The 9,060-nt window shown below is 46.7% G+C and overlaps 1 pseudogene; it reads left to right on the top strand.

The window, feature by feature from the left end:
• The first annotated feature begins 7,847 nt into the window (after window positions 1-7,847).
• LOC123990365 overlaps window positions 7,848-9,060 on the top strand; it is a 5,856-nt pseudogene continuing 4,643 nt past the window's right edge.

Below are 9,060 nucleotides of genomic sequence, written 5' to 3'. Positions count from 1 at the left end.
GATTCTCAGCTATGTCTCTCTCCCCTCCCTGCTCTCCAGAGATAAGTCCACTGCCACCCCCGGTATGGATGTTCAGTCAGTGGTAGTATGGCTATTCTAATGCAGTGTTTCCCAACTCCAGGTCACAAGTACCCCCAACAGGACACATTTGTTTTGTCGCCTCGAGGACTGGAGTTGGGAAACACTGTTCTAATGTATGTAAACTCCCTTATTTAAAATGTTATATTAGTGTGGAAGGTCTAGACTAGGTCCCTTTCTTCCTCTGCTTTCTGCTTGCTTGGTTTATGTGTTCAGTGTGATTTAGGGAGATGCTTGTCTACTGATGAGTGTGTAGAAGACAAAGGAGAGGGGGAAAAGAGAGAGAGAGCGCTCTCTGGGTTGTGGTCATTTCGCCTTTCTTCGCTTGGCTAGGGTTATCCACATCTGCCTTAAGCCAGGTCTAGTCTTGTGGAGGAGGGGGGAGAAGAAGAGAAGGATAGGATGGGAGAAGAAGGAGAAGGAGAAGGAAAAGTAACAGGATGGGGGAGTATGACGAGGTGGAGAGGAGATCCTAAAGTAGGTGGAAGAGGAGATGCGGAGGAGAATAAGGTGAACAACTAGAGGAAAAAAGGTGCTTGGTAAAATAGAAGACAATGCAATCAAATGATCAGCGCTCTGAGTCATTATCGCATCGATCAGATCCAACATGTTTCTCTCTTTCCTCTGTCCCTCTCTCTCCTTTGCTAACTTTGTTCTTATTCTTTTACTTTGTTTTCTCTATTTTATTGGAAACTCCAGTGTGAAATAACAAACTAACGAATTAAAGCAAAAACATATATATATATTTATATATATATATTTATTAAAGTATATGGACACCCCTTCAAATGAGTGGATTTGGCTATTTCAGCCACACCCGATGCTGACAGATGTATAAAATTGAGCACACAGCCATGCAATCTACATAGACTTAACATTGGCAGTAGAATGGCCTTACTGAAGACCTCAGTGACTTTCAACGTGGCACCATCATAAAATTCCAACTTTCCAACAAATCAGTTTGTCAAATTTCTGCCCTGCTAGAGCTGCTCTGGTCAACTGTAAGTGCTGTTAAGTGGAAACTTCTAGGAGCAACAACGGCTCAACCGCAAAGTGGTAGACCACACTAGCTCACAGAATGGACCGCCAAGTGCTGAAGCGCATAGCTTTTGTCCTCAGTTGCAACACTCACTACCGAGTTCCAAACTGCCTCTGAAAGCAATGTCAGCACAAGAACTGTTTGTTGGGACATTCATGAAATGGGTTTCCATGGCTGAGTACATTTATTTATATGTTTTATTTAACCTTTATTTAACAAGGCAAGTCAGTTAAGAACAAATTCATATTTACAATGAAGGCCTACCAAAAGGCAAAAGGCCCCCTGCGTGGACGGGAGCCTGGGATGAATAAAATAAAATAAAAACTATATACATTTAGGACAAAACACACATCACAACAAGAGAGACAACGCAACACTACATAAAGAGAAACCTAAGACAACGACATAGCAAGGCAGCAACACATGACAACACGGCATGGTAGCAACACAACATGGTAGCAGCACAAAACATGGTACAAACATTATTGGATACAGTCAACAGCACAAAGGTCAAGAAGGTAGAGACAACAATATATCACACAAAGCAGCGACAACTGTCAGTAAGAGTGTCCATGATTGAATGAAGAGATTGAGATAAAACTGTCGAGTTTGAGTGTTCGTTGCAGCTTGTTCCAGCCGCTAGCTACAGGAAACTTAGTGGAGGAGGAATATGTAACGGCGTTCGTCTGTTGAAAGAAGAGAGTCGGACCGAAATGCAGCGTGTTGGTTACTCATGACTTTAATGAAAGTGTCATGTTTGTCATTTATTATCATGTCTTGTCCCTGTGCTCCCCATGCTATTCGTTTCCCTCTGCTGGTCTTATTTGGTTCTTTCCCTCCTATCCCTCTCTCTCCCCCTCCCTCTCTCACTCTCTCGCTCTCTCTTCTCTCTATCGTTCCGTTCCTGCTCCCAGCTGTTCCTATTCCCCTAATCATCATTTAGTCTTCCCACACCTGTTCCCGATCCTTTCCCCCTGATTAGACTCCCTATTTATTCCTTTGTGATCCGTTCCTGTTCCGTCGGTTCCTTATTTTGTATTCACCATGCTGTGATTGCGTTTCGCCCTGTCCTGTCGTGTTTTTTGCCGTGATTGTGTATCACCCTGTCCTGTCGTGTTTTGTGCCTTCTTCAGACGCTGCGTGTGAGCAGGTGTCTCAGTCGACTACGGCCTGCGCCTACCCGAAGCGACCTGCAGTCTGTGGCCGCTTCTCCAGTTGTTTTCCCCTCTACAAATCTAGAGGATTTCAGTTATTCCGTTTTGAACATTAATAAACTCTGTTTCTGTTAAGTCGCGTTTGGGTCCTCTTTTACCTGCTTGACAGAAGGAACCGACCAAGGAATGGACCCAGCGACTTCAGACGCTCGTTACACTGCCGTCGAGTTCCAAGGAGCCATGCTCGGCAGACACGAGCAGGAATTGTCTGCTGCTCGCCATGCCGTGGAGAACCTGGCCGCTCAGGTTTCCGACCTCTCTGGACAGTTCCAGAGTCTACGTCTCGTGCCACCTGTTACTTCCTGGCCTGCCGAGCCTCCAGAACCCAGGGTTAATAACCCACCTTGCTACTCCGGGCAGCCCACTGAGTGCCGCTCCTTTCTCACGCAGTGTGAGATTGTGTTCTCTCTCCAACCCCACACATACTCTAGAGAGAGAGCTCGGGTTGCTTACGTCATTTCACTCCTTACTGGCCGGGCTCGAGAATGGGGCACAGCTATCTGGGAGGCAAGGGCTGATTGCTCTAACAGATTCCAGAACTTTAAAGAGGAGATGATTCGGGTTTTTGACCGTTCAGTTTTTGGTGAGGAGGCTTCTAGGGCCCTGGCTTCCTTATGCCAAGGTGAACGGTCCATAACGGATTATTCCATTGAGTTTCGCACTCTTGCTGCCTCTAGTGAGTGGAACGAGCCGGCGCTGCTCGCTCGTTTTCTGGAGGGACTCCACGCAGCGGTTAAGGATGAGATTCTCTCCCGGGAGGTTCCTTCAGATGTGGACTCTTTGATTGCTCTCGCCATCCGCATAGAACGACGGGTAGATCTTCGTCACCGGGCTCGTGGAAGAGAGCTCGCATCAACGGTGTTTCCCTGCTCCGCATCGCAACCATCTCCCTCCTCTGGCTTTGAGACTGAGCCCATGCAGCTGGGAGGGATTCGCATCTCGAAGAAGGAGAGGGAACGGAGGATCACCAACCGCCTGTGCCTCTATTGCGGAGTTGCTGGACATTTTGTTAATTCATGTCCAGTAAGAGGCCAGAGCCCATCAGTAAGCGGAGGGCTACTGGTGAGCGCTACTACTCAGTCCTCTTCATCTAGATCTTGTACTACTATGTCGGTCCATCTACGCTGGACCGGTTCGGGTGCTACATGCAGTGCCTTGATTGACTCTGGGGCTGAGGGTTGTTTCATGGACGAAGCATGGGTTCGGAAACATAACATTCCTTTCAGACCGTTAGACAAGCCTACGCCCATGTTTGCCTTAGATGGTAGTCATCTTCCCAGTATCAAATTTGAGACACTACCTTTAACTCTCACAGTATCTGGTAACCACAGTGAGACTATTTCTTTTTGATTTTCCGTTCACCGTTTACACCTGTTGTTTTGGGTCATCCCTGGCTAGTATGTCATAATCCTTCTATTAATTGGTCTAGTAATTCTATCCTATCCTGGAACGTTTCTTGTCATGTGAAGTGTTTAATGTCTGCCATCCCTCCCGTTTCTTCTCTCCCTACTTCTCAGGAGGAACCTGGCGATTTGACAGGAGTGCCGGAGGAATATCATGATCTGCGCACGGTCTTCAGTCGGTCCCGAGCCAACTCCCTTCCTCCTCACCGGTCGTATGATTGTAGTATTGATCTCCTTCCAGGGACCACGCCTCCTCGAGGTAGACTATACTCTCTGTCGGCTCCCGAACGTAAGGCTCTCGAGGATTATTTGTCTGTGTCTCTTGACGCCGGTACCATAGTGCCTTCTTCTTCTCCGGCCGGGGCGGGGTTCTTTTTTGTTAAGAAGAAGGACGGTACTCTGCGCCCCTGCGTGGATTATCGAGGGCTGAATGACATAACGGTTAAGAATCGTTATCCGCTTCCCCTTATGTCATCAGCCTTCGAGATTCTGCAGGGAGCCAGGTGCTTTACTAAGTTGGACCTTCGTAACGCTTACCATCTCGTGCGCATCAGAGAGGGGGACGAGTGGAAAACGGCGTTTAACACTCCGTTAGGGCATTTTGAGTACCGGGTTCTGCCGTTCGGTCTCGCCAATGCGCCAGCTGTTTTTCAGGCATTAGTTAATGATGTTCTGAGAGACATGCTGAACATTTTTGTTTTTGTCTATCTTGACGATATCCTGATTTTTTCTCCGTCACTCGAGATTCATGTTCAGCACGTTCGACGTGTTCTACAGCGCCTTTTAGAGAATTGTCTCTACGTAAAGGCTGAGAAGTGCTCTTTTCATGTCTCCTCCGTTACTTTTCTCGGTTCCGTTATTTCCGCTGAAGGCATTCAGATGGATTCCGCTAAGGTCCAAGCTGTCAGTGATTGGCCCGTTCCAAGGTCACGTGTCGAGTTGCAGCGCTTTTTAGGTTTCGCTAATTTCTATCGGCGTTTCATTCGTAATTTCGGTCAAGTTGCTGCCCCTCTCACAGCTCTTACTTCTGTCAAGACGTGTTTTAAGTGGTCCGGTTCCGCCCAGGGAGCTTTTGATCTTCTAAAAGAACGTTTTACGTCCGCTCCTATCCTCGTTACTCCTGACGTCACTAGACAATTTATTGTCGAGGTTGACGCTTCAGAGGTAGGCGTGGGAGCCATTCTATCCCAGCGCTTCCAGTCTGACGATAAGGTTCATCCTTGCGCTTATTTTTCTCATCGCCTGTCGCCATCTGAGCGCAACTATGATGTGGGTAACCGTGAACTGCTCGCCATCCGCTTAGCCCTAGGCGAATGGCGACAGTGGTTGGAGGGGGCGACCGTTCCTTTTGTCGTTTGGACAGACCATAAGAACCTTGAGTACATCCGTTCTGCCAAACGACTTAATGCCCGTCAAGCTCGTTGGGCGTTGTTTTTCGCTCGTTTCGAGTTTGTGATTTCTTACCGTCCGGGTAGCAAGAACACCAAGCCTGATGCCTTATCCCGTCTGTTTAGTTCTTCTGTGGCTTCTACTGATCTCGAGGGATTCTTCCTTATGGGCGTGTTGTCGGGTTGACAGTCTGGGGAATTGAAAGACAGGTTAAGCAAGCACTCACGCACACTGCGTCGCCGCGCGCTTGTCCTAGTAACCTCCTTTTCGTTCCTGTTTCCACTCGTCTGGCTGTTCTTCAGTGGGCTCACTCTGCCAAGTTAGCTGGTCATCCCGGTGTTCGAGGCACTCTTGCGTCTATTCGCCAGCGCTTTTGGTGGCCGACTCAGGAGCGTGACACGCGCCGTTTCGTGGCTGCGTGTTCAGACTGCGCGCAGAAGAAGTCTGGTAATTTTTTTCTGCTTCTGCTCCTGGTCTTGCTGGGTCTCAGTCTGTTCCCTGCCATCGCATCTCTCCTGTTCTTGTCCCTGCCCTTGCTGTGTCTCAGTCTGTCCCTAGTTCTCATTTTTTTTTTAGAGTAGTACCCTAGTTTCCCTTTTTATCGTTTTTCGTTACGGTCCTGAGGAGAGGAGTGGGTTCTTTCTCGGGACGTGCTGGACCGTTTGATCTATGATTTCCTCCGTTGCTGCCAGTGTTCCTCCTCGAGAGCGCCAGGAGGCGCTCGGTGAGTGGGGGGGTACTGTCATGTTTGTCATTTATTATCATGTCTTGTCCCTGTGCTCCCCATGCTATTCGTTTCCCTCTGCTGGTCTTATTTGGTTCTTTCCCTCCTATCCCTCTCTCTCCCCCTCCCTCTCTCACTCTCTCGCTCTCTCTTCTCTCTATCGTTCCGTTCCTGCTCCCAGCTGTTCCTATTCCCCTAATCATCATTTAGTCTTCCCACACCTGTTCCCGATCCTTTCCCCTGATTAGACTCCCTATTTATTCCTTTGTGATCCGTTCCTGTTCCGTCGGTTCCTTATTTTGTATTCACCATGCTGTGATTGCGTTTCGCCCTGTCCTGTCGTGTTTTTTGCCGTGATTGTGTATCACCCTGTCCTGTCGTGTTTTGTGCCTTCTTCAGACGCTGCGTGTGAGCAGGTGTCTCAGTCGACTACGGCCTGCGCCTACCCGAAGCGACCTGCAGTCTGTGGCCGCTTCTCCAGTTGTTTTCCCCTCTACAAATCTAGAGGATTTCAGTTATTCCGTTTTGAACATTAATAAACTCTGTTTCTGTTAAGTCGCGTTTGGGTCCTCTTTTACCTGCTTGACAGAAAGAATCGCGGTACATGAAATAACTGAAAGACGAAAACAACAAATGTGAAACTAATTACAGCCTATCTGGTGAATACTACACAAAGACAGGAACAATCACCCACGAAATACAAAGCGAAACTCAGGCTGCCTAAATACGGTTCCCAATCAGAGACAACGATAAGCACCTGACTCTAATTGAGAATCGCCTCAGGCAGCCAAGCCTAACAACACCCCTAATCAGCCGCGATCCCAAATAATACAAACCCCAATACGAAACACAACATATAAACCCATGTCACACCTTGGCCTACCCAAACATATAACAAAAACACAAAATACAATGACCAAGGCGTGACAGAATAATGGACTGGGGCTGCTTTTCATGGATTGGACTAGGCCCCTTAGTTCTAAGGAAGGGAAATCTTAAAGCTACACCATACAATGATATTCTAAACGATTCTGTCCTTCCAACTTTATAGCAACAGTATAGGGAAGGCCCTTTCCTGTTTCAGCATGACAAGACCCACATGCGCAAAGCGAAGTCCAAACAGAAATGGTTTATCGAGATTGGTGTGGAAGAACTTGACAGGCCAGCACAGAGCCCTGACCTCAACCCATCAAACATCTTTGGGATGAATTGGAATGCCGACCGCGAGCTAGGCCTAATCTCCAAACTTCAGTGCCTGACCTAATGCACTAGTGGCTGAATGGGAGCAATTCCTCGCAGCAATCTTCCAATATCTAGTGGAATGTCTTCCCAGAAGAGTGGAGGCTGTTGTAACAGCAAATGGAGGGACCAACTCCATACTTTAGAATGAGATGTTCAACAATCAGGTGTCCACATACTTTTGGTCATGCAGTGTACCTCAAATGGGTGTGGGAAGTTAAGAACCCATTCCTGACACACATGTTGTGTGTATGTGTGTGGGCGATGAGACAGAGAGAAAGCGAGAGAGAGAATCTTGGAAGCTCATCTCTGAAGTCAACTCCACAGTTTGAAACAGCCAAGACGTCGTCAACAGTTTTTGTTAATTATTTGGACTTTAGTTTACGAGCACAATATTAGTGTTTACGGAATTGTTTTCACCGAGGACTTCATATTATTCTTCTCCAAGACACTAATAAATATTTAGAGACTTCATGGCCTTTGTGTTAGTTGCTGTCTTACAAATATTTTGTATGTTTATAATCATATGGTTTCCTGTTCAGGGAAGATAGGCTTGGTTCCCTCTTACCTCACAGACACAACACAAAGGATGTTAGTGGTCTAACACAAAGGACTGAATGAGAGCATTATCAATATTAAGTCAGACAGATTGACTCTGTGTTTGTGGGGTGTTGAGCCATGGGTGCATGGAACCATTCAGGGTTTGGATTACTCATTATACGTAAACTAATATGGGGTGGAACAGGGTGCCATGGTTTGTTATGGGTGTACCCAGCACTCATGTGTACACAGGTCATTCAGAAACTGAGACCAGAGCTTAAGAAACTGTTTGCGCTCACTGCTCCAGTCCTACAGTAAAGGGGAGACTCCTTATTTCCTACCCAGCTGACATAGGCCCTAAATATCACCAAGCATCAGCCTGTAATACAAACCCTGATTCAGGTTCCCCCTTTCTCACATAACGATGCACTATGAAAAACCAATCAGTGCAATGAACAGCTGGTGAACATCAGAGAGAATATTTCAGCCCTCTGATTCATAGAGAGAAAAGTAGTTTATTTCACTATTAATTCGATTCATACAGAGGGGAAATATGGATATAATATGTTCTATGCCAGCCCAATGATGACAGAATTGCGTACTAGTCACAAAGCTGGTCCTGGTAAATGCATGTTATTTGGACTTGTAGATTGTGACCAACAGTGCGACTGGACTTCATGAATGTATTTTCTAAAGATCTTAGGCCAGTGACATGGGTTAGGGCTGGATTGGTACTGTAGTGTCACAAGAATAATCTGTTAGTCATTTGTGAATTAGCTGACCACTGTACTATGTGAGGCCACTTTTTTTTCTCTCTCTCTGATGAATTGACATACTGTAATCTAAAAGAGTAACCATGACTTCACATCATTAAAGACTGAATATGACAGTGACTGTTATGCTGGTGAATGAGGACCCAAAAGCGACTTAACGAAAACAGAGTCTTTATTCCAGTAAATGACAAAAGTAATAATCCTGGATATATCAAGGAGAAAACAAAACAGGAAAAACTGAAATCCACTCGTAGTTGCGAGGACTGACTGGAGACTCGACCATAGACTGCAGGTTGCTTCGGGAAGGCACCGACCGTAGCAGACTAAGACACCTGCTCATACGCAGCATCTGAAGAAGATAAAACACGACAGGGCGAGACAAGGACACAGAACAGCGAACATCATACAAGGATCCGACAAGGACAGAAGCGGAAAACAGAGGGAGAAATAGTGGCTCTAATCAGAGGGCAAAATAGGGGACAGGTGTGAAAAGAGTAAATGAGGAACAGCTGGGAGCAGGAACGGAACGATAAGGAGAGAGAGAGCGAGAGAGGGGAGAGAGGGAGGGGAAGAGAGGGATAGAAAGAGGGAAAGAACCTAATAAGACCAGCAGAGGGAAACGAATAGAAGGGAAGCACAGAGACAAGACATGATAACCAAT

The sequence above is a fragment of the Oncorhynchus gorbuscha genome, linkage group LG12 (assembly GCF_021184085.1).
Source record: "Oncorhynchus gorbuscha isolate QuinsamMale2020 ecotype Even-year linkage group LG12, OgorEven_v1.0, whole genome shotgun sequence".
NCBI classification, from domain to species: domain Eukaryota; kingdom Metazoa; phylum Chordata; class Actinopteri; order Salmoniformes; family Salmonidae; genus Oncorhynchus; species Oncorhynchus gorbuscha.
The sequence above is the reverse complement of the archived record's forward strand: the minus strand, read 5'-3'. Positions and strand labels throughout refer to the sequence as shown.